At 37.0% G+C, this 26,717-nt stretch overlaps 1 long non-coding RNA gene across 4 annotated transcripts; it reads left to right on the top strand.

The window, feature by feature from the left end:
* The first annotated feature begins 272 nt into the window (after window positions 1–272).
* On the top strand, window positions 273–20,016 carry LOC149528439 (uncharacterized). 4 transcript variants are annotated; one of them, XR_016358939.1, is made up of 3 exons: window positions 273–569; window positions 730–1,101; window positions 1,324–1,624. It is a non-coding gene; the product is annotated as an uncharacterized LOC149528439 (long non-coding RNA). The 4 variants fall into 4 exon arrangements; XR_016358941.1 differs by lacking the exon at window positions 1,324–1,624 and adding an exon at window positions 19,822–20,016 and having other exon boundaries at window positions 273–1,101; XR_016358940.1 differs by lacking the exon at window positions 1,324–1,624 and adding an exon at window positions 5,839–6,143 and having other exon boundaries at window positions 273–1,101.
* Window positions 20,017–26,717: the final 6,701 nt, after the last annotated feature.

The raw sequence follows: 26,717 nt of genomic DNA on the forward strand, positions 1-26,717 counted from the left end.
GAACATGTCCAATAGTGTAGTTGCACATATTAAATGTTTTTGATCCCTTAGATATGTTAATTATTAACAAGGGAATAAAGACATAAAAGAGAGAACATAAGTGATCAAAAGACCCAAAAAAAATTAGATTATGCACGTTGCACTACTACATAAACATAATAGGGCGTATAGATAAAATTGTAATTTTGTCTTAATAAAATGTTTTATAATTAAAAATATATTTTTAATTTTTAAGCGCCTCAAGTTCAGATATTTGCCGAAAGTAGGTTTTAAAGATAACTTTTCTTTAATTACCTCCTCCCAAGGATTCAACTCATCGTTTCCTCCATTGCAAACTGCGAAATCACCGAAACGGATCTAACGGAGGCAGCAATAGTCATGCAGAGCATAGCGGGAAGTGATCGTTCGCTGTTTATATATGGTGAAACATCGTTGGCTCTTGTATATGGCCGTGAATCAATAGCTCACATTTTTCTCATAAGCCTTTGTGCTTCGGGAGCAACCACTTCACATTCGGCTAAGGACAGGGCTCACGGGAAAAGCTTGGATCAGGGCTCTAGGGTGTTCTGGTAGGTGATTATCAACATTTACACGCCCATGATTTTTATGGTTCATCTGGTCTATCAAACAGCTCTTGTGAAAGTGAAATCCTATTAATTGGGAGCACAATAGCAAAACCCATTTGGAGTATCCCCCTGTTCATTTGTTCGCCCTAAAAAATGTGTGCAGATTGAGTTGACTTTTGGTATTGGTTCAGCATGTAGAACATCAAGCATCATCTGTCATGGCTAGATGGTTGCATCGCCCGTGTTGCATGATTATTGCTTTCAACAAGGTTAATCTGAATGTTGCAATATCAATCTTGCCCTAAATGCCTTCTTCTACTATTCTACCTGCGAATTCTTCAAGAGAAGTCTAGATGTGGTGCAGTGGAAACAGGAAAGGAATTTCTCAATCTAATTAGGGTATTTCATAAATAGATCCTATTCGTATATTGACAAGTGGGTCTATAACCCTCTCGCTTCTAACTATTCGATGTCAAATGGACGAAGCTTTCCATGATTCAATCTTCACAGCTCTCCTCCCGGAAGAGGTTTCAAGGTATTTCTACTTTTTTTAACAAAAAAATGCATCTTTGTTGTCATGTTGGTACAAACTGAAAGTTCCCTGAGAGGAGAGAGACCTGTTGGAAGGAATTTTCAGTAGAATTGTAAAATCTGTAGAGTATGAGGGATATTTATTCTGGCAAGTATTGCAAATTTTGTTTTGTTGTTTAAGCGTATGGTGATTTTGGATTAAAACGCTTTCTGTTATGATTTTCAGTCCTGATCTTCAAGAGAATGACTGTTTTGATCCATTGGGTAGCTATTGTGTTCGAATCCCCTGTTATATACTAGAGATGCATCACACAAGTGGTTTATTACCCAAAAGGATTGGAATGGAGGTTTTCTACTTTCTCACATTATTTTCAAATCGAGGAGTTTTTGTAGTGTTATTTGTTGAGGTTGATGCGTAGCTCCAGAAGTCATGGACAACCTGGGTGAGGTTGTCTACTAGGGATGATCTTAAAGTTGTGTGGGATCATAAGATTGCATAAATTATCATATGTGCTTATTTGACTTCAGATGTTTTGTGTTCTGTTTAGCAATTTAGATTTTTGTTATTTCAATTGCTGCTCTCCAACAAAACTTCAACATACCAAGAATTTTCAACTTTATACAGACACAAGCTTTTTAAAAAACATTCATTCTCTTTCCTTTATCTAGTTCATATTTTTGAAATGTGAGTCTATCCTTACTACCCTTCATACAACCTAACTAGGGTCTTGACAGTGGAACCAATATTGACAAGAAAAATGGGGGACATAGACCAAGGTTTCACAGGCCCCAAGTAGTTTTTGCATGTTGTAATTATAGCCCAAACTCACTTATACAAAGCGAGCAAGGATTTAATCAGGGCAATGCTTTAACTTGTAAATAAGATAATGAAACATAAGGCATTCATAAGACGTAGTACATTATAAATGAGGCTCTAGTATATTTTTATTATTAAATATCATTCATATGTTTTCAATCAATCTATTTGTCTTCCTATTTAAATCGCCTATCTTTAACATATCACATATTTTATCTTTTCTTCACATATCTTCTGTAATCTCTTTTTTACCTTATACATTCCCTTCTCTTACATTTTTGTGCTTGAAAGTTTAAATGTTTCTTTTTTGAAATTTATTGTGCGTCTCTTTGCTTCAATTTATTTCTATTGATCACCTTTCTGTGTGATTGTGGTATCCATTTTTAAAGTGTTCATTTCCTTTTTAATATGGCAAAATTCTTTCCATTTAAAAAGTTTATTTCTCAATTTCTGCTCCTTTATTATAAATTTTGAATGCATTCATTCCATAGTTATGAATAATTTTAAATGTCTTTATTTATTTTCTGTTAAAACATACCTGAATTTTGATGAATTCAGAAACAATATAGACATTTTTACAAAATAGAAACAACATGTCATCGTAAGAGTACATTCCTTCAATCTTCTAATACTCACATTTAGAATCAAGTTCCACAACCTATTATGTCTTGACTCTTGAGATCACATTCCTATCCCAAGCCTAATTCCTGCAACAATCATCTTACCATTCATCGTTCCATGGTCCTGCCCTCACCATTGTCCATCTATTTCCATATCATGTCATTGTTCTACACACAAACTTATGATCAGTTTTGATTAAGAAACCGCATATGTTCCTTTATCTTCGAGTCCACCTTTTACTGAAGTATGATATCTATTTTCAATGAGGGAAGAAACTAATAGTTGGCTTGGTTATATCTATTACGTTCTGCACAAAAGAAACAGATGAGACATAGGTTGGTTTTGTTAAAGCATTCTCCAATCTCTAAGTTCCAGATTCTAGATTTTCTACCATGAAGAAATCAACAACAACAAAATTGTGCACCCAAATAACTCATTTAGACTGCACACCTATAGAGGTTATTTTAAAATAGTCCAATAAAACATGTAGAATCTCTTCTCTTATTCTTACAACCCCTACATTTTGATCAATCCCTGACAAAATCATACAAAACACTATTTTAACACAAGCCTTATTGCACAATGCACTTTCAAATGGATTTACTACTGGGTATGGCCATTAACTGACCATGCAAAAGGACGAACTTCTACAGGAAATATTAAAATAAAAAGTAAAGCAATAGGATAGCCACTAGCCTTGCTGCAGCTATATAATAAAGTTATCCACATCCATGTTTCTTGTAGAAACTTGTGATACCAGCAGCGTTTACCAATTCATTTTAATATACATCAAATCTTTCTTTCAGAATATTATTATATTCCTTTAGTCTTCTTCCCTGAACTCTAAACCCCATAAGAATATGTTGGAAATCATTTATCTATTATACCGATTTGAAAATTCTCTCCAACTACCAATTTTATTTGAACTTCTTGTGGAGCCCAAAGATCTCTTTGGCTATGGTATTATAAATTTTGATGTTGTCATGATGTATAACAGGATGACAATTCTTTTTCCTAACGAACAAGAGAACAAGATGCGTTGGTTAACAAATATTTTTTGTGGGTACATATGAACAAAAAGAATGGAATATGCATTAGTAATAAAATTGAAGTGGGATTAATTGAAAGATGGAGGGCTAGTCATTATCTTGAGCCACTACAAGTAAAAGAAAAAAATAAACTATAATACTAGTTACATATTACCAATATTTACTCACTGTTGCATGAACCTGAAGTATTGTTTTCCACTTCCTTGGCATGAAATCCCTAATGCTAGATGAGTTTGAGTTGAATCAGATCTTTTAATTGAAACAGTGATCAACAATTCAGTTTGCAGAAATGGCTATCTAGTCCTAAACATGTGCAAATGCATAAATTACTTGTTTATATTATAATTTATACATTAGCACATCCTTAAGACTTCATAATCACTTACCCATTTTGCAAATTAGAGAAAGAAAGATCCAAGTGCTTTGGCAGTGCCTTTTATTCCGAATATTTGTAGCATATTGTAAGCAAAAATTGTTTCATTAGGTCTACCAAGGATGGAGTTTCAAAACTCTTTTAATAGAAAATCTTTGCATCCCTTTGTCAAATAGAGGAAGTTGAAAGTATAGCTATTGAAGATTGTTAAATTTGTGAAAATATAGCTATTGAAAATTGTTGGTAGTAGGTGCACAATAATGGTTGTTATGTAAATCATAGGTAATTGCAGGGTGAGGGACCATGGAAAAGTACGAACCCTTGCCTTGTCTTATTCAAGTGGTTGGGCTCATATTGTGACTACCTCACATGCATGTAGTGCATTAAAAGCATAAATATCTCTTCTCTCTTCCAATGCTAACCCATGGAATTTTACTTTATGCTTATTTTTCTTCCACAAGTAACGCTCATGCAATTCAATTCATAATAAAGAACGTGCCCAACTTCCTATTTAAGGTTAGGATTACCATTTCCCTTGTTTTGTTTGCTTTCTAGGGACTGGTTTGCAATTCCACTTCCAAGTTGACTATACTCTATCAAGAGAGGAGAGAATTGTAGTCCAACTTGTAGCTTTTCATCTGCACATAGATTACAGTGTGCTTGTAAGCTGTATTGGAACTGAGCTTGTGGGTGTGTGGATTTGTTATTGCTAGATATGAATGATTTTCCTTTTATGGTAATATTGGATAGGTACTTGACTTTTGTTAGCTTCTTAGTTTTTTGATTTGATCTTGTAAATATCCTGTGTATGAATGTAATGTTGTATACTATATTTCATCTGATTAGGTTAATGCCATATGAATGATTTCAAATGTCCTTAGAACTGATTAGTGAAGAGAATGTTTGGAAATGGTACTATAAAAGATTCCATACCATACTCTATGAGAGAGAAGAGAATGGTGAGAAATATTGTTAGAAATATTAGACTATAGCCTATGCAAGCAAAAAAAAAGACAAAAGCAAGAATATTTCAAAGATCGCTCTGGTGAGAATATCACCAACTAGGTTTCCAACAACATATCCAAATCTCAATAAGATCCAACCATAAACTTTCGAGTTATGACCTCTTCATAGAGACTGTTTATGCTATCATAAAAAAATCAGTAAGTTTGATGGTTTCCTGTGAAACATGTCCCACATCTCTAAATCAATATATGTCAATACATGTCCATATGATGCCTCATAACTGCCATCATAACCCATGCAATGAGGTTGCAGTTAAAGCTATGGGAATTGATTTCTACACCTGCTAATCACATTTTCTTGGGATGTTACTAAAGATTCTAATACATTTTGTGAGGCGACATGTCTTTTGAGGTATTCTTGTAAATTGCCCTACTATGCACTATGTGATTACTTCATCTATTCTTTGAGAATACATATCTTTGACAGATTTACTAAAATAATCTACATGTCACCTATTTTTATGAGAACAATATAGGGAGCATAATGTGTATTTCCTAATATCCTCTTAACTGTAAAAACAATGAAATTTTATTTTGGAATTTATCTATAGGTTCCAGTGGCTGTTTTAAATAGGCTTAACTCCTATCCACATTTGTGGTTTAAATCTTGCAACTAGAAAAAAATTCACAAAACCAAATTTTAACAAACTTGGACAATGCTGGCAACATTAGAGAAAAGTAGTTTTTCATTTACTCATATATATATAAATTCAATACTTATAACTGTCTCAGTTTCATAGTAAATTGTTATTGTGGGTAATAGTTGTATTGGTTTGAGAGATGTAGACTGCAGTATTTGAAAAGTCTCCACATTCATCTAATGGATATTTGAATAATTATTAAGGGGTATGTGCAGGATCATGGTCAATCAAACTATGGCTTTAAGTGGCAGTGAAAAATCAACAAATCAGGGTTATGTCAACTTGACATATAATTTTAAAGTGGTTATGGACTTTATATCAAAAAATTGTAAGAAAATAATCTATACAAAATTGAATGTAGTTTCTAAACTACTAGGCCTTAGCAGGAGAAAAAAATAATTGATTGGTCAAAAGTTTGAATTTGAATGCAGTACTACGAAAATTTCAAGGCAAAAATAAAAAGTAGGTGTATGTCTGACCACCTTAATCAAAATTAAATGATAATATTTTTTTAATATAATTATAGATATGAAAAGTAGACTCATGCCCGGATGTGATGCATATTTTTCGGTATTTTTATTCTAAATAAATAATTAAATATGAATTTTCTACCAAAACTTTTTCAGAAAAAAAAAGTCTTGTGTCTGACCACCTTAACTAATAGGAAATTTTATCAAATTTAATTTAATTTTTTTTCTTATACTAGGCGAAGCATAGAATGTGATACAACTTTTAGATTTAAAAAATGTTATATCATTTGAAAGTTATAACTATTTTTCAATCAGTATGTCAATCAGCACTTTACAATAATCTTCATTGATAATTAACTAATAAATACTTATCGAACTTAGAATTTGACAGAAACTATATTGATGGAATCTCGAGAACGATATTAAAGAACCCTTTTCGTTTCATTCAATTTCGATCAAAATAACATTGTCAGACGGCTACCCAAAGTTTGAGTATCACTAAAACCTTCTTCAAACACGTCTTTTGGGTTGATTGGGAAGGGTTGGTAAATACCAAGCCTAATCGGATATCCGATATGGCTCGGCAAATTTTGTTAGGAAATTTGAAATTCCAACCCATTTTGAATGGAAAATCGGGTTTAAAAGTTATAGCTTATTATTTATAAATTATTTCAGTTATATTACTATGTAAAGATGTATTTTAATATATTATATATATACTAACGTAATGTAAAGATATAAGATATAATCTATTAATATATAATAATATATTACATTATTCTTATTATAATCTATAAATATAATTTATATTATTATTATTATTACTAAATATAATAACGTAATATATATATATATATATATATATAAAATAACGTAATATTTTCATTAAATATAATATATGTATAATAACGTAACATATTATATAATAATATATATTAATAACACACACACACACAATATTTTACGTTATTATACATATATTATATTTAATGAAAATATTACGTTATTATATATATATATATATAATAACGTAATATTTTCATTAAATATAATATATGTATAATAACGTAAAATATTGTGTGTGTGTGTTATTAATATATATTATTATATAATATGTTACGTTATTATACATATATTATATTTAATGAAAATATTACGTTATTTTATATATAAATATATATATTAATAACATACATATTAACATATATAATAAGAGCGATTCTTATATGTCCCTAGGGGTTCTAGGGACATATGTCGTCATGTAATGGGTCAAAGGGGGTGATAGGTCAACCTATGACCCCTTTTGATCCATATGAACAATTCTAATATGTCCCTAGGGGTCTTAGGACTTCTAGGGACATATGTCGTCATTTAATGGGTCGTGGGGGGTCATAGGTCACCCTATGATCCCCTTTGACCCATATTAACAATTCTAATATGTCCGTAGGGGTCCTAGAGACCCTAGGGACATATGTCATCATTTAATGGGTCAAAGGGGGTCATAGGTCACCATATGAGCCCAACAATATGGGTCAAAGGGGGTCATATAAACAATTCTAATATGTCCCTAAGGGTCCAAGAAGGGACATATGTCATCATTTACTAGGTCAAAGGGACCAATGACCCACTTTGACCCATATGAACAATTCTAATACGTCCCTAGGGGTCCTAGGACCCCTAGGGACATATGTCGTGATTTAATGGGTCAAAGGGGGTCATAGGGTGAATCTATGAGACCAGTTGACCATATGAACAATTCTAATAGCTAGGACCCCTAGGGACATATGTCATCATTTAATGAGTCAAAGGGAGTCATAAGACATATGTTGTCATTTAATGAGTCAAAGGGAGTCACAGGTCACAATATGACCCCCTTGGACCCATATAAACAATTCTAATATGTCCCTAGGGGTCTTTGGACCCCTAGGAACATATTTCATCATTTAATGGGTCAAAGGGACCTATGACTCCTTTTGACCCATATGAACAATTCTAATATGTCCATAGGGGTCCTAGGACCAGACATATGTCGTCATTTAATGGGTCAAAGGGGGTCATAGGGTGAACCTATGACTCCATTTGACCATATGAACAATTCTAATATGCCCCTAGAGGTCCTAGGACCCCTAGGGGCATGTCATCATTTAATGAGTCAAAGGGGGTCATAGGTCACCCTATGATCCCCTTTGACCCATATGAACAATTCTAATATGTCCCTAGGGGTCCAAGGGACCCATAGGGATATATGTCATCATTTAATGGATAAAAAAGACCCATGACCCCCTATGACCCATATGAACAATTCTAATATGTCTCTAAGGGTCCTAGGAGCTCTATGGACGTATGTCGTCATTTAATGGGTCAAATGAGGTCATAAGATGAACCTATGACCCCTTTTGACTATATGAACAATTCTAATATGTCCCTAGGGGTCTTAGGACCCCTAGGGACATATGTCATCATTTAATGGATCAAAGGGGGTCATAGGTCACCCTATGACCTATGACCCATATGAACAATTCTAATATGTCCCTAAGGGTTCTTGGACCCCCAGGGACATGTCGTCATTTAATGGGTCAAAGGGGATCATAAGTCGTCCTATGATCCACTTTGACCCATATTAACCATTCTAGTATGTCCCTAGGGGTTCTAGGACCCCTAGGGACATATGTTATCATTTAATGGGTCAAAGGGAGTTGTAGGTCACCCTATGACCCTCTTTGACCCATATGAACAATTCTAATATGTCCCTAGGGGTCCTAAGACCCTTAGGGACATATGTCATCATTTATTGGGTCAAAGGGGGTCATAGGGTAAACCTATGACCCCCTTTCACCAATATGAAAAATTCTAATATGTAGCTAGGGGTTCTAGGACCCCTAGGAACATATGTCGTCATTTAATGGGTCAAAGAGGGTCATTTGTCACCCTATGACCCCCTTTGACTCATATGAACAATTCTAATATGTCCCTAGGGGTCTTTGGACTCCTAGGGACATATGTCATCATTTAATGGGTCAAAGGGGGTCATAGCATGACCTATGACCCCCTTTGACCCATATTAACCATTCTAATATGCCCCTAGGGGTCCTAGGACCCTTAGGGACACATGTCATCATTTAATATGTGTCCCTAAGGGTCCTAGGACCCCTAGGGGCATATTAGAATGGTTAATATGGGTCAAAGGGGGTCATAGGTCATCCTATGACCCCCTTTGACCCATATGAACAATTCTAATATGTCCCTAGGGGTCCTAGAACCCCTAAAGACATATGTCATCATTTAATGGGTCAAAGCAGGTCATAGGGTGAACCTATGATCCCCTTTGACCATACGAACAATTCTAAACATATGTCGTCATTTAATGGGATAATATCTTTGACCCATATAAAAAATTCTAATATCTCCCTGGGGGTCCTTGGACCCCTATGGACATATGTCGTCATTTAATGGGTCAAAGAGGGTAATAGGTCACCCTATGACTCCTTTTGATTCATATAAACAATTATAATATGTCCCTAGGGGTCTTAGGACCCCTAGGGACATATGTCATCATTTAACAGGTGAAAGGAGGTCATAGGGTGAACCTGTGACCCCCTTTGACAATATGAACAATTCTAATATGTTCCTAAGGATCCTAAGACCCATAGGGACATATGTCGTCATTTAATGGGTGAAAGGGGGTCATAGGTCACCCTATGACTCCCTTTGACCCATATGAACAATTGTAATATGGGGGGTCATAGGTCACCCTATGACCCCCTTTGACCCTTATGAACAATTCTAATATGTCCCTAGGGGTCCAAGGACCCCTAGGGACATATGTCATCATTTAATGGGTCAAAGGGGGTCATAGGTCACCCTATGACTCCCTTTGACCCATATGAACAATTGTAATACGTCCCTATATGTTCTTGGACTCTTAAGGACATATGTTGTCATTTAATGGGCAAAGGGGGTTGTAGGTCACACTATGACCCCCTTTCACCCATATGAACAATTCTAATATTTTCCTTGGGGTCTTAAGACCCTAGGGACAAATGTCGTCATTTAATGGGTCAAAAAGGGTCATAGGGTGAACCTATGACCCCCTTTCACCAATATGAACAATTCTAATATGTCGCTAGTGGTCCTAGGACCCCTAGGGACATATGTCATCATTTAATGGGTCAGAGAGTGCCATAGGTCACCCTATGACCCCCTTTGACCCATATGAACAATTCTAATATGTCCCTAGGGGTGCTTGAACCCCTAGGGACATATGTTGTCATTTAATGGGTCAAAAGGGGTCATAGGGTGACCTATGACCCCCTTTGACTCAGATTAACCATTCTAATATGTTCCTAGGGGTCCTTGGTCTCCTAGGGACATATGTCATCGTTTAATGGTTCAAAGGGACCTAAGACCCCCTTTGACCCATATGAACAATTCTAATATGTCCCTATGGGTCCTAGGACCCCTAGAGACATATGTCATCATTAAATATGTCAAAGGGTGATCTATGACCACCTCTGACTCATATGAACAATTATAATGTCCCTATATGTCTTTGGACCCTTAGGGACATATGTCGTCGTTTAATGGGTCGGAGGGGGTCATAGGTCACCATGTGAACCCCTTTGACCCATATGAACAATTATAATATGAACAATTATTTAATGGGTCAAAGAGGGTCATAGGTCACCCTATGACCCCCTTTGACCCATATTAACCATTCTAATATGTCCCTAGGGTTTCCAGGACCCCTAGGGACATATGTGTTCATTTAATGAGTCAAAGGGGGTCATAAGTCACCCTATGACCCCCTTTGACCAATATGAACAATTCTAATATGTCCATAAGGGTCTTTGGACTCCTAGGAACATATGTCGTCATTTAATGGGTCAAAGGGGGTTATAGGTCATCCTATGACCCCTTTTGACCCATATTAATCATTCTAATATGTCCCTAGTTGTCCTAGGACTCCTAGGGACATATGTCATCATTTAATTGGTTAAAAAGAGTAATAGGTCACCCTATGACCCCCTTTGACCCATATGAACAATTCTAATATGTAGGGGTCCTAGGTCTCGTAGGGACATATGTCATCATTTAATAGGTCAAAGGCGGTCATAGGGTAAACCTATGACCTATTTTGACCATATGAACAATTTTAATATGTCCTTAGGGGTCCTTGGACCCCTAGGGACATATGTCGTCATTTAATGGATCAAAGAGGGTCATAGGCCACCCTATGACCCCCTTTGACCCATATTAACCATTCTTATATGTCCGTAGGCATCCTAAGACCCCTAGGGACATATGTCATCATTTAATCAGTTAAAAGGTGTAATAGGTCACCCTATGACCCCCTTTGATCCATATGAACAATTCTAATATGTCCCTAGGGGTCCTAGGACCCTTAGAGACATGTCGTCATTGCATGGCTCAAAGAGGGTCATAGGTTGAACCTATGACCCCTTTTGACCATATGAACAATTAAAATATGTCCCTATGGTTCCTAGGATCCCGAGGGACATATGTCATCATTTAATGTGTCACAGGGGGTCATAGGTCACCCTATGACCTCCTTTGACCCATTTAAACAATTCTAATATGTTTCTAAGGGTCCTAGGACCCCTAGGAACATATGTCATCATTTAATGGGTCAAAGGGGGTCATAGGGTGAACCTATGACCCCCTTTGACCATATGAACAATTCTAATATGTCCCTAGGGGTCCTAGGACCCCTACCGACATGTGTCATCATTTAATTGGTCAAAAGGGGTCATAGGTCACCCTATGACCCCTTTTGACCCATATCAACAATTCTAATATGTCCCTAGGGGTCTTTGGATGCCTGGAGACATATGTCATCATTTAATGGGTCAAAGTGGGTCATAGGTCACCCTATGACCCCCTTTGACTCATATTAACAATTTTAATATGTCCCTAAGGGTCCTAGGACCCATAGGGACATATGTCGTCATTTAATGGGTCAAAGGGGGTCACAGGGTCCATAGGGGTCCTTAGACCCCTAGGAACATATGTCATCATTTAATGGGTCAAAAGAGGTCATAGGTCACCCTATGACCCCCTTTGACTCATATTAACAATTCTAATATGTCCCTAGTGGTCCTTGGATCCCTAAGGACATATGTCGTCATTTAATGGATCAAAGGGGGTCATAGGGTCCCTTTGATTATGTGAAAAATTTTAATGTCCTTAGGGGTCCTAGGACCCCTAGGGACATATGTCGTCATTTAATAGGTCAAAGGGGGTCATAGGGTGACCTATGACCCCCTTTGACCCATATGAACAATTCTAATATGTCCCTCCTTGGACCCCTAGGGACGTATGTCGTCATTTAATGGGTCAAAGGGGGTCATAGGTTACCCTATGACCCCTTTTGACCCATATGAACAATTCTAATATGTCCTTATGGGTCCTTGGACCCCTAAAGACATATGTCGTCATTTAATGGGTCAAAAGAGGTCATAGGTCACCCTATGACCCTCTTTGATCACATATGAACAATTTTAATGTCCCTAGGGGTCTTAGGACACGTAGGGACATATGTCGTCATTTAAATGGTCAGATGGGGTCATAGGGGTGACCTATGACCCACTTTGAATCATATTAACCATTCTAATATGTCCCTAGGGGTTCTAGGACCCCTAGGGACATATTAGAATCCTACGACTCCTAGGGACATTAGAATTGTTCATATGGGTCAAAGGGGGTCATAGGGTGACCTATGACTCCCTTTGACCTATTAAATGATGACATATGTCCCTACGGGTCCAAGGACCCCTAGGGACATATTAGAATAATTGATATGGGTCAAAAGGGGTCATAGGGTGACCTATGACCCGTTTTGACCCATTAAATGATGACATATGTCCCTAGGGGTCCTAGGACCCCTAAAGACATATTAGAATTGTTCAGATAGGTCAAAGGGGGTAATAGAGTGACCTATGACTCCCTTTAACCTATTAAATGATGACATATGTCCCTAGGGGTCCAAGTACCCCTTGGGACATATCAGAATTGTTCATATGGGTCAAAGGGGGTCATAGGGTGACCTATGACCCCCTTTGACCCATATGAACAATTCTAATATGTCCCTAGGGTTCCTTGGATCCCTAGGGACATATGTTGTCATTTGTCCCTAGGGTTCCTTGGATCCCTAGGGACATGTGTTGTCATTTAATGGGTCAAAGGGGGTCATAGGGTGAACTATGACCCCTTATGACCCCCTTTGATGTATTTAATGACGACATGTCCCTAAGAGTCCTCTAGAGACATTAGAATTGTTTATATGGTCAAAAAGGGTCATAAGTTCACCCTTTGACCCATTAAATGACGACATATGTTCCTAGGGGTAGTAGGACATATTAGAATTCTTCATATGGGTGAAAGGGGGTCATATGGTGACCTATGACCCGCTTTGACCCATTAAATGACGAGATATGCCCATCCAAGGAACTCTAGGTACATATTAGAATTGTTCATATGGGTCAAAGAGGGTCATAGGGATTAAATGATGACATATGTCCTTAGGGGTTCTAAGACCCCTAGGGACATATTAGAATGGTTAATATGGGTCAAAAGAGGTCATAAGGTGACATATGACCCCTTTTGACCCATTAAATGATGTCATATGTCCTTATGAGTCCTAGGACCCCTAGGGACATTAAAATTGTTCATATAGATCAAAAGGGGTCATAGGGTGACATATGACCCCGTTTAACCCATTAAATGATGACATATGTCCCTAGGGGTCCAAGGACCCCTAGGGACATATTAAAATGGTTAATATGGGTCAAAGGGGGTCATAGGGTGACCTATGATGCCCTTTCACCCATTAAATGACGACATATATCCCTAAGGGTCCAAGGACCCCTAGGGACATATTAGAATTGTTCATATGGGTCAAAGGGGGTCATAAGGTGACCTATGACCCCTTTTGACCCATTAAATGATGACATATGTCCCTAGGGGTCCTAGGACCCCTAGCGACATATTAAAATTGTTCATATTGATGAAAGGGGGTGATAGGTTCAGCCTATAACCCCTTTTGACCCATTAAATGACGACATATGTCCCTAGGGGTCCTAGGATCCCTAGAGACATATTAGAATGGTTAATATGGGTCAAAGGGGTCATAGGGTGACCTATGACCCCCTTTGATCCATTAAATGACGATATATATTCCTAGGGGTCCTTAAACCCCTAGGGACATTTTAGAATTGTTCATATGGGTTAAAAATGGTCATAGGGTGACCTATGACCCCATTTGACTCATTAAATGACGACATATGTCCCTAAATATTAGAATTGTTCATATGGGTCAAAGGGGGTCATAGGGTGACCTACGACCTCCTTTGACCCATTAAATTACTACATGTCCCTAGGGACATATTAGAATTGTTCATATGGGTCAAAGGAGGTCATAGGGCCTTTGACTCATTAAATGACGACATTTGACATTTTAGAATTGTTCATATGGGTCACAAGGGGTCATAGAGTTGACCGATGACCCCCTTTAACCCATTAAATGATAACACATGTCTTTAGGGGTCTTAGGACCCCTAGGGACATATTAGAATGGTTAGTATGGGTCAAAGGGGTTCATAGGGTGACCTCTGACGCCCTTTGACCCATTAAATGATGACATATGTCCCTAGGGGTCCAAGGACTCCTAGAGACATATTAGAATTGTTCATATGGGTCAAAGGGGGTCATAGGTCACCCATTAAATGACGATATTTGACATTTTAGAATTCTTCATATGGATCACAGGGGGTCATGGAGTGATCGATGACCCCATTTAACCCATTAAATGATAACATATGTCTTTAGGGGTCTTAGGACCCCTAGGGACATATTAGAATGGTTAACATGGGTCAAAGGGGTTCATAGGGTGACCTCTGACGCCCTTTGACCTATTAAATGATGACATATGTCCCTAGGGGTCCAAGGACTCTTAGAGACATATTAGAATTGTTCATATGGGTCAAAGGGGGTTCATAGGGTGACCTATGACCCCCTTTGACCCATTAAATTACAACATGTCCCTAGGGGTCCTAGGACCCCTAGTGACATATTAGAATTGTTTAATATTGGTGAAGGGGGTGATAGGTTCACCCTATGACCCCTTTTGACCCATCAATTGATAACATATGTCCCTAGCTATCTTAAGACCCCTAGGGACATATTAAAATTGTTAATATGGGTCAAAAGGGGTCATAGGGTGACCTATGACCCCCTTTGACCCATTAAATGATGACATATGTCCCTAGGGGTCTTAGGGACATATTAGATTGGTTAATATGGGTCAAAGGGGGTCATAGGGTGACCTATGACCTCTTATGACCCATTAAATGATGATAGATGTCCCTAGGGGTCCAAGGACCCTTAGGGACATATTAGAATTGTTCATATGGGTCAAAGGGGGTCATAGGTCTTTTGACCCATTAAATGATGACATATGTCTCTAGGGGTCCTAAGACCTCTAGGGACATATTAGAATTGTTCATATGGGTCAAAGAGGGTCATAGGGTGATCTATGACCTCATTTGACCCATTAAATCACTACATATGTCCCTAGGAATCTTAGGATCCCTAGGGACATGTTAGAATTTTTTATATGGGTCAAAGGGGGTCATAGGGTGACCTATGACTCCCTTTGACCCATTAAATGACGACATATGTCCCTAGGGGTTCTAGGACCCCTAAGGACATATTAGAATTGTTCATATGGGTCAAAGGGGGTCATAAGGTGACCTATGACCCCCTTTGACCCATTAAATGACGACATGTCCCTAGGACCCCTAGGGACATATGAAAATTGTTCATATGGGTCATAGGGGGTCATAAGGTGACCTATGACCCCCTTTGACCTATTAAATGACGACATATGTCACTAGGGGTCCTAGGACCTCTAGGGACATATTAGAATGGTTAATATGGATCAAAGGGGGTCATAGGGTGACCCTAGGGACATATGTCATCATTTAATGGGTCAAAGGTGGTCATAGGTCACCTTATGACCCCCCTTGACCCATTAAATGATGACATATGTCCCTAGGGGTCCCAGGACCCCTAGGGACATATTAGAATTGTTCATATGGTGAACTTATCACCCCCTTTGACACATTAAATGACGACATATTTATATACTATTAATACTATTGTAGCATAATAATAATAATAATAATATAAATAAACACTAAATATTAATACTATTATATGAATAGTAATAATAATAATACTATTATAGCTATAATAATAATATATATATTAATACTATTATGGCATAGTATTAATATATATATATTAATACTATTGTAGCATAATAATAATAATAATAATAATATAAATAAACATTAAATATTAATACTATTATATCTATAGTAATAATAATAATACTATTATAAGTATAATAATAATATGGATACTATATATTAATACTAATAAACCAAAGTCGGTTTCCCTCCAATAATTATTTTAATATTAATACTATTATAACAAATGTTGTTTTGCCTCCAAATGTCATTAGAGAAAATTGAATATTCGATTTCGAATTGGATATCCCATTTGAAATCGGATATCCAATTTTTCTCGGCATCAGTTTCCAACATATCCATGTACCTGTAGACCCAACATCACTTTTTCAGTTTTTTTTCACGAATTTTTTTAAAAAGTGCGTTTTGCGGCCCAACCAATCGAAAAAAATTTAAAAATATAACCTTAGGTGTTCGAATTTTCCATCTCAATGGGGAGTAGCAATCGTCGAAAGGATAAACACAAAAAGAAGATATCTAATGAAGACATTGTGACATATAGGGAAAGAGACAAAATGGAACACCGAAGAAAAAGACAAGGTATGCTAAATATCAATCAAGTTGACGATGAATTAGTCGAAGGTGAAATCATAGAGTCAGATAATGAATATGTATAGTTGGGGAATGAAAATGTACCTATTTAAAATGATAATGCCGAAATTGAAAATTTAGAGAATGAAAATTTTGAAGATGAAATGCTACCAAGTCATAATCCAAATTGCATAATTGACCATGTCGAACATGACAATGCACAGGATCCTAATGCACAAGAACGTTACATATCTCCTAATTATAATCGACATGAAGGTTCTAAAACACCAAAATGGATAATTGAAATTGATGAAATGATTATTACTAGTTTGGAAGGGAAAAAGTCATAAAGAACCATTCGGTTATAGCCTTCTAGACTATATCAGATATTTTTCGGCAACAAGACAGTGGTAGAGCAATGTTAGCTTTTCATGCACTTATTAAAGATGCAAAAGATGAGACCCATGCTTTCCAAATTGAAGATTCGTGTCAATAAAAAGTTGGAAAGAAATGCCATTATTGTGAAGAATCTTGTCAGTGCTCTCAATAGCATTGAGAAAAATAACAGGGAGAAGGATAACAGAGCTACTTGAAGGGTTATTACAACCTCTTCGGTAAATCATCATTTGAGAAAGGATAGATATATGAGACAAACTTTTATTGATTTGAATCTAAATCCTACTACTTTGAACAGAGCACTTAGTCGACGAGAGAAAATTGATGATCCTCTTCAAAATGAAACATGGGCATTTGGTGTGAGACTTCCACGTTTTGATAAAAAGCTATCCGATGATGTGAAGGAAAAAATTACACAATTTTGGCACTCTAACTCACGAGTATCACCCAATGCTAAAGACGTGTTAAAGTGGAGAATTGGCATCAAAGACTGCACGCAACATCCTAAACACTGTTTGGAGGTAAGTCAAACTATGTTGTTCAAACAATTTAGAGAGTCATCCAAGTCTTCATATATCACAAAGGGCTTTTGAATCTTTGAAGCCATTTTATTGTGTGCCACTCAAAATTCGAAATACATGTTGCAAATATCATGTTGAGTTTTCTATGCACTATGAACTATTACGCTCCATTTGTTCTACTTTGCATAGTAAAGAAATATTGGAGGATTGTGGTGCTAGTGAGCTTCCAAAATCATCAAGAGACTTGCTAGATCAACTTTTATGTCGTAGAGTTGATGGTTGTTTCTTTTATAGAAATGCTTGCTTAAACGAGAAGTGTTCAAAATGTGGTGACTTATCCAAGTTTGACACATCTTTCCATGAGGAGTGCGAACAAGATCTTGGAAAGACAATAGTGAAAAAAAAGGTACATGAAATAGTGAAATACACATTGAAGAGTGGAGGTGAGAGCTCTAGATGTGAATTGGTTGGAAAAGATATCAGTGTGGCTAGTTTTATTTCAGATATCAAGGCAAATCTTTTTTACAAGTATGCAAGACATAGTCATAGGTCTCAATGGTTGGATGAACAATTTAGAATGTGCAAGGAGACTTTTCCCATTAGCACTATTATATCAATTGTTGATTTTGCTGAGAACTACACATTGCAACCATAAAATGAGACATAATCTCAGTATTACAACTCTATTCAGATTGCTATTTTTGTTCACATAACATATAGACATGCCCCTGATAGTGCGGAAGATAATTGGAAGATTATTAGAGAGTATCATTTTTATAAGTGATGATAGATCTCACTCTCACGAGTTTGTGCAACATTGTTTCAAAAATTATTTTGATTTCTTACATGAGAATGCAATTGCTATGGATAGATATATCATTTGGTCAAATAATTGTACAGGTCAATTCAAGAATGCTCGCATGTTTTATTGGTTGTGTAGGATGCACGTAGAGAGAGGGGTGCCTCATATTTTTAGTTTTTTTAAGTCCGGCCATGGAAAAGGGGAACATGATGGAGTGGGGGCATGTGTGAAGAGAGCTCTAGTCAAGGAGAAACTGAAGATTTCAGCAGTAGAGCTTCTTGATGCTCATAGCATTGTTGATTGGTGTAGTTTAGCATTATCACAAGGGGGGACTCTTGATTCAGTGGTACATAGGTTCTTTTGGTTGGTTGAGGAAGGGTTTGTAGCTAATAGATTAGATTGTGCTACAATGAGAGACTCATCAAAAATGCATTCATTTCGGAGCTCTGATTCTAGTACATGGACCATTTGGACACGACAGCTAGCTTTGCTTTTGTCCTAGTTGTTTTCAGTGTGATTGGGATCACTATGAGTCAAGTGAGTGGGTGGACACATGGGCTCCACATTATCTTACTCCATTGTCTATCATATCCTCTATCAGAAATGATGACATGGAAAGTTCACTTGAGCATAACCATCTATCAGATCTACTTCAGCCAGGACATGTCTTTGCATTGGTGCACCACAAGGGAATGATGAGAAATCTGATTATTGGTTAGCACGTTGTGTAAGAGGTAAACAAAAACTTGCACAACCAATCACAGATGATGATGGATTCACATATCTTACTGGTTCAGTGGTTGTCACTGGAACATGGCTGCGGACATACATGCTTAGAAGGAACGGAATTCCTGCATTCAAAGACTATCAGAAGCACAAAATAATTCTCATATATTCGCATCTTATTATAGCAACAAATGTAAAGTTGTTGAAGCATCAAGGAAGACCAAAAGTAAAAGAACCTTTTACTATTGCTAATGTTGATCATGAAGCCCTGTTGGAGACCCTAAAATAGAGAGAGGACCCTATTGGAACACTCAACTAGGTATATTTACTTCTTATGTTATTTTTTTCATAATGATTCAATAGACTGATGATTATCTTGTTTAATACAATAAGTTACTAATTTTTTTATGATATTGGAATGTAGGTACATCATGAAGAGTTTGGGGCGGTGGTATTGGGGAGAATTCCTAAGATTTATGATGTATTACGATGTAAAATTGAACTTTTTTTGTATATGGTTTTTGTAATTATGAAAAATACAGGTTAAATTAGTTGCACATTCTAATTTGTATTTTGGTAGGTTCTTTGTAAAGAATTATAAGAGGAAGATATTGAACAAGTTCTTGCAAATCATATTTGCATGTGATACAAGGCTATAAGGATAATTTTAAGAGCATTTATAACTATATGAAAGATAGTTGCTTGTAGATATCTTATTACAAATTTGGTTTTTTCCTTATTTGACATAAAGCTAAGATTATGATTATTAAAACTATTTTTATCAAACTAATCAAATTTAAAAAATCTAGAATGTATGGATGAACAATTAGAATACTTGATTTCTTCCATTTTGCAACCAATCATGGCATTAGAAAGCATAGTCATAATATTGTATAATGTTTTGAAAGATTTTCATATTGAAAAGTTGTAAAGGACACTGAGATTTGAACTTTAGTAATGTTTAGGTTTGCATAGGGTAAGTGAGTCATTACATAGGTCCTAATAAGGTCTCATAATAATCTCAAGTCATTTCATAAGTTGAAACATTCAATAAGTCACTTAAAATTTAGCTTATTGCTTTAGAAAATTCAAATCTTGAATGTAACGGCTACATGAGCATTTTGGAAGGAAACTCTATAGTTTAAATTTTATGAAATACAGGGAACACTAGTGCAAAGCACCTAATCATTTTTCTTTTCTTGATGTAATAAGGTCTAGGGATAGATCTAATGATCTCCCTGTGACCATCCACATTTGTAATGGACACAAGACCCCATGGTGCAACTATAAACCTTGGCCATTAATTGGTCCAATAAAGTAGATTTTTGGTAAATTCCATGTTTTTTAGGTTAGTCTAGATGTTTAGAACATTATTAGGGTCCCTAGGAGTTTGTAGAGTCTATTTGTAATTAAATTTGCAATAAAATTTGTCTTAGTGCAAAAATTGCAAAAAGTTGCTTAGCAACTTTTGCAATTTTCTTGACAACTTTTCAAAATCTAACTCCTAACAGCTAGAACTATTTGAATCGTCAGTGCCATTAGGTCCGGGTGGATGGGTGAACCCTAGTGACACCCTTGTTCCAACCACGGAGACCCTCTATCGTCCATGGCCACCCCATACTGAGGAGTCCCTAAGGTTCTCTAAGTGCGTTTTGAGTTTGATCTTCTGAGGGTCATAACTCAGAGTTCGTGAGGACTATTGATAAACTATCGAATGCTACAAGACGGTGATGTTGAGGCCTAAAATAACCTATCTCATTTTTGAGAGATCACATTATGTTTGGATTCGGCACAGCGATCTCGCTCGATGCCAAAACTCGCAGTGTGCCTCAGTTCATAGGTGCACCACAGTGTAACTTTGAAACCGCTAATCGTGGCATCGAATCGTCAGCGCCATTAGCTCCGAATGGGCGAGTGAACCCTAGTCACACCCTTGTTCTGGCCACGGAGACCATCCATCATTTGTGGCCACCCCGTACCGAGGAGTCTCCAAGGTGCTCTAAGTGCATTTTGAGGTCGATCTTTCGAGGGTCATAACTCGAAGCTCGTGAGGGCTATCAATGAACTGTCAAATGCTATAGGACAGTGATACTGAGGCCTAAAATAACCTATCTCATTTTCGAGAGATCACATTCCGTTTGGATTCGGCACAGCGATCTCGCTTGATGCCACAACTCACAATGTGCCTCAGTTCATAGGTGCACCAAAGCGTAACTTTGAAACCGCTGATCGTGACATCAAATCATCAACGCCATTAGCTCCGGATGGGTAGGTGAACCCTAGTCACACCCTTGTTTCGGCCACAGAGACCATCCATCATTTGTGGCCATCCCCTACCGAGGAGTCTCCAAGGTGCTCTAAGTGCATTTTGAGGGTCATAACTCGAAGCTCGTGAGGGCTATCGATGAACTATCAAATGCTACAAGATGGTGATACTGAGGCCTAAAATAACGTATCTCATTTTTGAGAGATCACATTCTGTTTGGATTCGGCATAGTGATTTCACTCGATGCCAAAACTCGCAGTGTGCCTCAGTTCATAGGTGCACCACAATGTAACTTTGAAACCCCTGATCTTGGCATTGAATCGTCAACGCCATTAGCTCCGGATGGGCGGGTGAACCCTATTCACACCCTTGTTATGGCCACAGAGACCATCCATCATTTGCGGCCACCCCGTACCGAGGAGTCTCCAAGGTGCTCTAAGTGCATTTCGAGGTCAATCTTCCGAGGGTCATAACTCGAAGCTCGTGAGGGCTATCGATGAACTGTCAAATGCTATAGGACAGTGATACTGAGGTCTAATAACCTATCTCATTTTTGAGAGATCACATTCCGTTTGGATTTGGCACAACGATCTCCCTCGATGCCAAAACTTGCAGTGTGCCTCAGTTCATAGGTGCACCACAGCGTAACTTTGAAACCGTTGATCTTGATATCGAATTGTCAGTGCCATTAGCTCCAGATGGGTGGGTGAACCCTAGTCACACCCTTGTTCCAGCCACAGAGACCATCCGTCATTTGCGGCCACCCCATATTGAGGAGTCTCCAAGGTGCTCTAAGTGCATTTTGAGGTTGATCTTTTGACAGTCATAACTCAGATCTCATGAAGGCTATCGATGAACTATCAAATGCTACAGGACGATGATGCTGAGACCTAAAATAATCTATCTCATTTTTTAGAGATCACATTCCATTTGGATTCGACACAACGATCTTGCTCGATGCCAAAACTCGCAGTGTGCCTCAGTTCATAGGTGCACCACAATGTAACTTTGAAACCGTTGATCTTGGCATCGAATTGTCAGTGCCATTAGCTTCGGGTGGGCAGGTGAACCTTAGTGACACCCTTGATCTGGCCACAGAGACCATCAATCGTCCATGACCACCCCATACTGATGAGTCTCCAAGGTGCTCTAAGTGCATTTTGAGGGTCATAACTTAGAGCTCGTGAGGGCTATCAATGAACTGTTAGAGGAGACAAGTTTGTAAGAAGTAGTGGCTTAGTGTTTTTGCTAAAATAAGTTAGTGGGAAGGCTTTATTAGAGGGTCTTGGCCAAACTAGTGAGGTGTCTACCCACTCTCTAATTTTAGAGACAATTAGGTTTTGGAGGGAGATTAGGGGAACTCTTATACAACTATCCTTACCCTAGCTTGGACCAAGGTTGGTATCTCAAACTTGTTTTTTTTCCATTTCTTTCTTTTAGCATGGTTAAGCAAATATGCAAGTGTGGAGTTTATCAATGGAGTATGCATTGCATTGTGGAGTAGCATTCATGTGAGTGCTTGAATGGTGTTCATTCCATGTAGATTAGTGTGACACCATTGTGCATCTTGTTGTATTGTGTGGAGTATTGTGAGTATGAGGTTTGGATTTCCTCTATTTCCTTTTTGTATTATGGGTGTTGATATTGTGTTGTGAAAATGTGATGTGCTCTTGAATTTTATTTTTTTAATTTCTACTTGGTTTTGTTTTCTTGTTTTGTGCTTGAGTGTTGTTATGGGCGTGGGACTTACACTCACCCTTGTGGGAAGGGAAGAGAAGTCTAGGGTGAAGGGCTTAAGTTGGGTTTGAAAAATGTATTGAGAACCTTGGAGTATGGGCTCCATTGTATGCCATAACCATTCATATCTTGCTGGGGGTGATAAGGAAAGTATGGTGTAGAAAGGAAGTTTGAGGAGTTACAGTTGATGGTAGTGGGTTTGGAGGAGGAAATGTGGAGGCCTCGAGAGGGCATTAAATTGTTGATTTATGATAGCCTCGAGAGGGCATGAAAATTGTTTATTGCAGATATGGTTTGGTATGGCAAGTCTCCATTTTAGAACACACCTTCACCCTATGTTTATGGTTCCATCTGTGAAGCCATTGTGAAATAGCCTTGGGGGGAAATTGTTCAAGTTTGAAATGTAATGTTTACGCATTAAAAGATTGTATGTGTATCCCAGTTTGAGCCTTGTTCCCTAGCGTGGGGGTGGTCTCTTTGAGGCCTATGGTTGGGTGGAAAGCACCCGTGGTCCTTGTTATTTTGTTGTGTTCCATATGCAGATTTGTGTCCAAGGGAGCAATGAAAATGGCTTGGAATGATCATCTTGCAGATTGATGTTGGATGAGAAAACTTGACATTGTGTCCTCATTTGTGAAGGAGGATTCACCAGCTTGTTCATGTCCTCAACGATCATGTTGGACAATGTTCATGCTACTCATTGTCCATATCTTTCAATGTTCATGTTCCTTATGATTTTGAAAAGTCCCTTATGTTGCCCCATTGTGATGGAAGGAGATTGTATCATTGTTACCTAATGTACGTGTAGAGGAAATAATTGATAAGGTTGTATATGCATGTTTCATTTGGAGTTTATATTGTTATGAAAGCATTGCTATGAGTCGCAGATTTACTTTGACATCATTGTTATCATTTGAAAATGTGAAAGAAAGTTTTCTCCTTGTGGTATTGTAAATGACTAGTTGATAATAAAAATCCATAGATGTTATGTGATACCATTGATTGTATAAATTTAAAACTTAGTAGATTGCTTACAATCTTGTTGTGCACTCAATAATTTGGAAGGAAAATTTTATGTTCATATCACATGCATTGATAACATTGATTTTAATTACCAAGCTTAATGCAATTCTAAGCAAGGAAATCATCAAATTAATTTCATGATATAATAAAATGAAGTTTGTTGTAAGAGAAGACATAATAAAATCTATGAGATACATTGTTGTAGGCCTGCATTTTCCTCTCTAGAAAATGTACGGTAAAGGCAAATAAATCCCTTCCTTAATACAGAGCAATAAAATTTTAAAGAATATTCCCAGATTCTAGACTATTATCCAATAAAAATAATAATAATAATATTATATAGAGACTAATGAGTGTCCTAGACTAATATATTTTCTAAGTGACAGAATGGTACACATTACAATCTTGTGACCTCTAAGTCACAAGATTAACCCCCAACATTTCCTAAGCCATCATAATGCAAAAAGTTTTCTCCACTCCCCAAGGCGTATTATTAAATCTGACATTCATTCTGACATGTCATGTCAAAACTTTTATCCTTGAGCTTGCCTCCTTGAAAAGGGGTTTCAACCCCATTAATATACTTGGGTGCATAGGAGAAAGGGTTTATGTCACATCCTTGTCTTATGCACTAGTCGTCCCCTCCTTGCAACAGTGGTCATGTGTTCCCAAGCATAGGTAGTCAACTTGAAATTTCTTACAGCAATGGTCACATGGTCCCAAGCATAGGTACTCGACTTGAAATTAAGGGGGAGTGGGATCATAGCAATCCCAAGGGGTTTTTACTAAGGAGAATGTCAAGTTGACATTTAATATGACTTCTTCACATTAGGATTGTTGATTGGAGGGATGGGAAAAAGATGTCCTAAGGCTTGGATTAGTCAAAATTTTGCACATGACCCACGTGGGACCTAGTGGGGACCACGTGTAGGAAGAAATGTGACCTTGGTAAGAGTTAGGGAATGATGAGGATTTAAGATAGATAGGAGATTCACCCTTTAGATTTGTTTTTATTTTTATCAGATAATTATTTAATCATTTCAAGTCTTGAGTAGAGGATAATGACACTTAGTGTATTTGAGCTTAGTTTAAGGGTAATGTTTATATCAAGGGGCTCATTTAGAAACATGTAACAATTAAACCATATGGTAATGGAAAAGCTCAATATAGGAAACTAAATTAAATGAAATAAATAAGTTTACGAGAATGCATATATAATTGAACATGATGTTAAGTATGGAGGGTTTAATTAAATTAGTGTTAAGACTATAAATTAGGATAGTTGGATGTAGATATAATAGGGTTAATATGAAGCAAGTTGTCGAGATGATGGGATTGGAGAATCAAGGATAAGGATGGATGGTGGATAAAAATAATAACTCAAATCTAGTTTTATCTAGTCAATAAAGCACATTGATAGATAAGAGTTACTAGATAGAATTGAATGCATGGAAAACCTATGTAGATGTTGGATTTAATGTCAAGTGAATTTTATATTTGGCTTGAGGGAATGTTAGTTAGATAATGAATGTTGTGGATTCAATTGAAGATATTAGTAGAATATCAAAGTTGATAATATATATGTACCAATTTGAAAATGTAGTGTAGGAATAAAGCATTAGTTAGCTAGTATGTAATAAGGGTCAATAGGCATGTCATTAGAGGTAGCTCGTCAGCTCATGTACCCTATGTATAATTAATGATAATATGATTCATGTACACCACATTTTACTACATTAGTTGCATGAAATGATGAATACATATATGTCAAAACGACAAGGTATGTTATATACAAACCTTATTTATACGCTTGCACCTAATCCTTGCATAAACAATTCATCTAACAAATTTAAATTGACACACTCAATACGATGATGTAGTAGGATGTGTTTAAATATTGATCGTGAATTATTATTGAGTTAAGTACTTTGAATTGGCCCTTAGACTTACTAAGAGTTCCTCATTTTATGTGCTTACTAATTTGTACTATGAAACTACTTTGAATCTTAACATGCTTTGATAATAATAATATTGATAGTGAGAAAGTAAGCTTATGGTGAATAATTAGATGTAATAATGTAAAAAGTAAATGTAATAATATAGTAATTATAGTAATTAAAATAGTAAATGTAAAAGCATGGCAATGTAGCTAGATTAGTTAGTAGTTGATGAGCTAGATAGTTAGTAATTGTCTTTTGTTAGAGTGAGTTTAATTTATGTATTGAAATAGTATTTTTTGTGTTTAGGAAACTGCAGTGAGTGCTAGTTTGGTGAGGAAGCAATGTTGATAGAAT

The sequence above is a fragment of the Cupressus sempervirens genome, chromosome 11 (assembly GCF_028749045.1).
Source record: "Cupressus sempervirens isolate cs-2001-9-10 chromosome 11, ASM2874904v1, whole genome shotgun sequence".
Taxonomy (NCBI): Eukaryota; Viridiplantae; Streptophyta; class Pinopsida; order Cupressales; family Cupressaceae; genus Cupressus; species Cupressus sempervirens.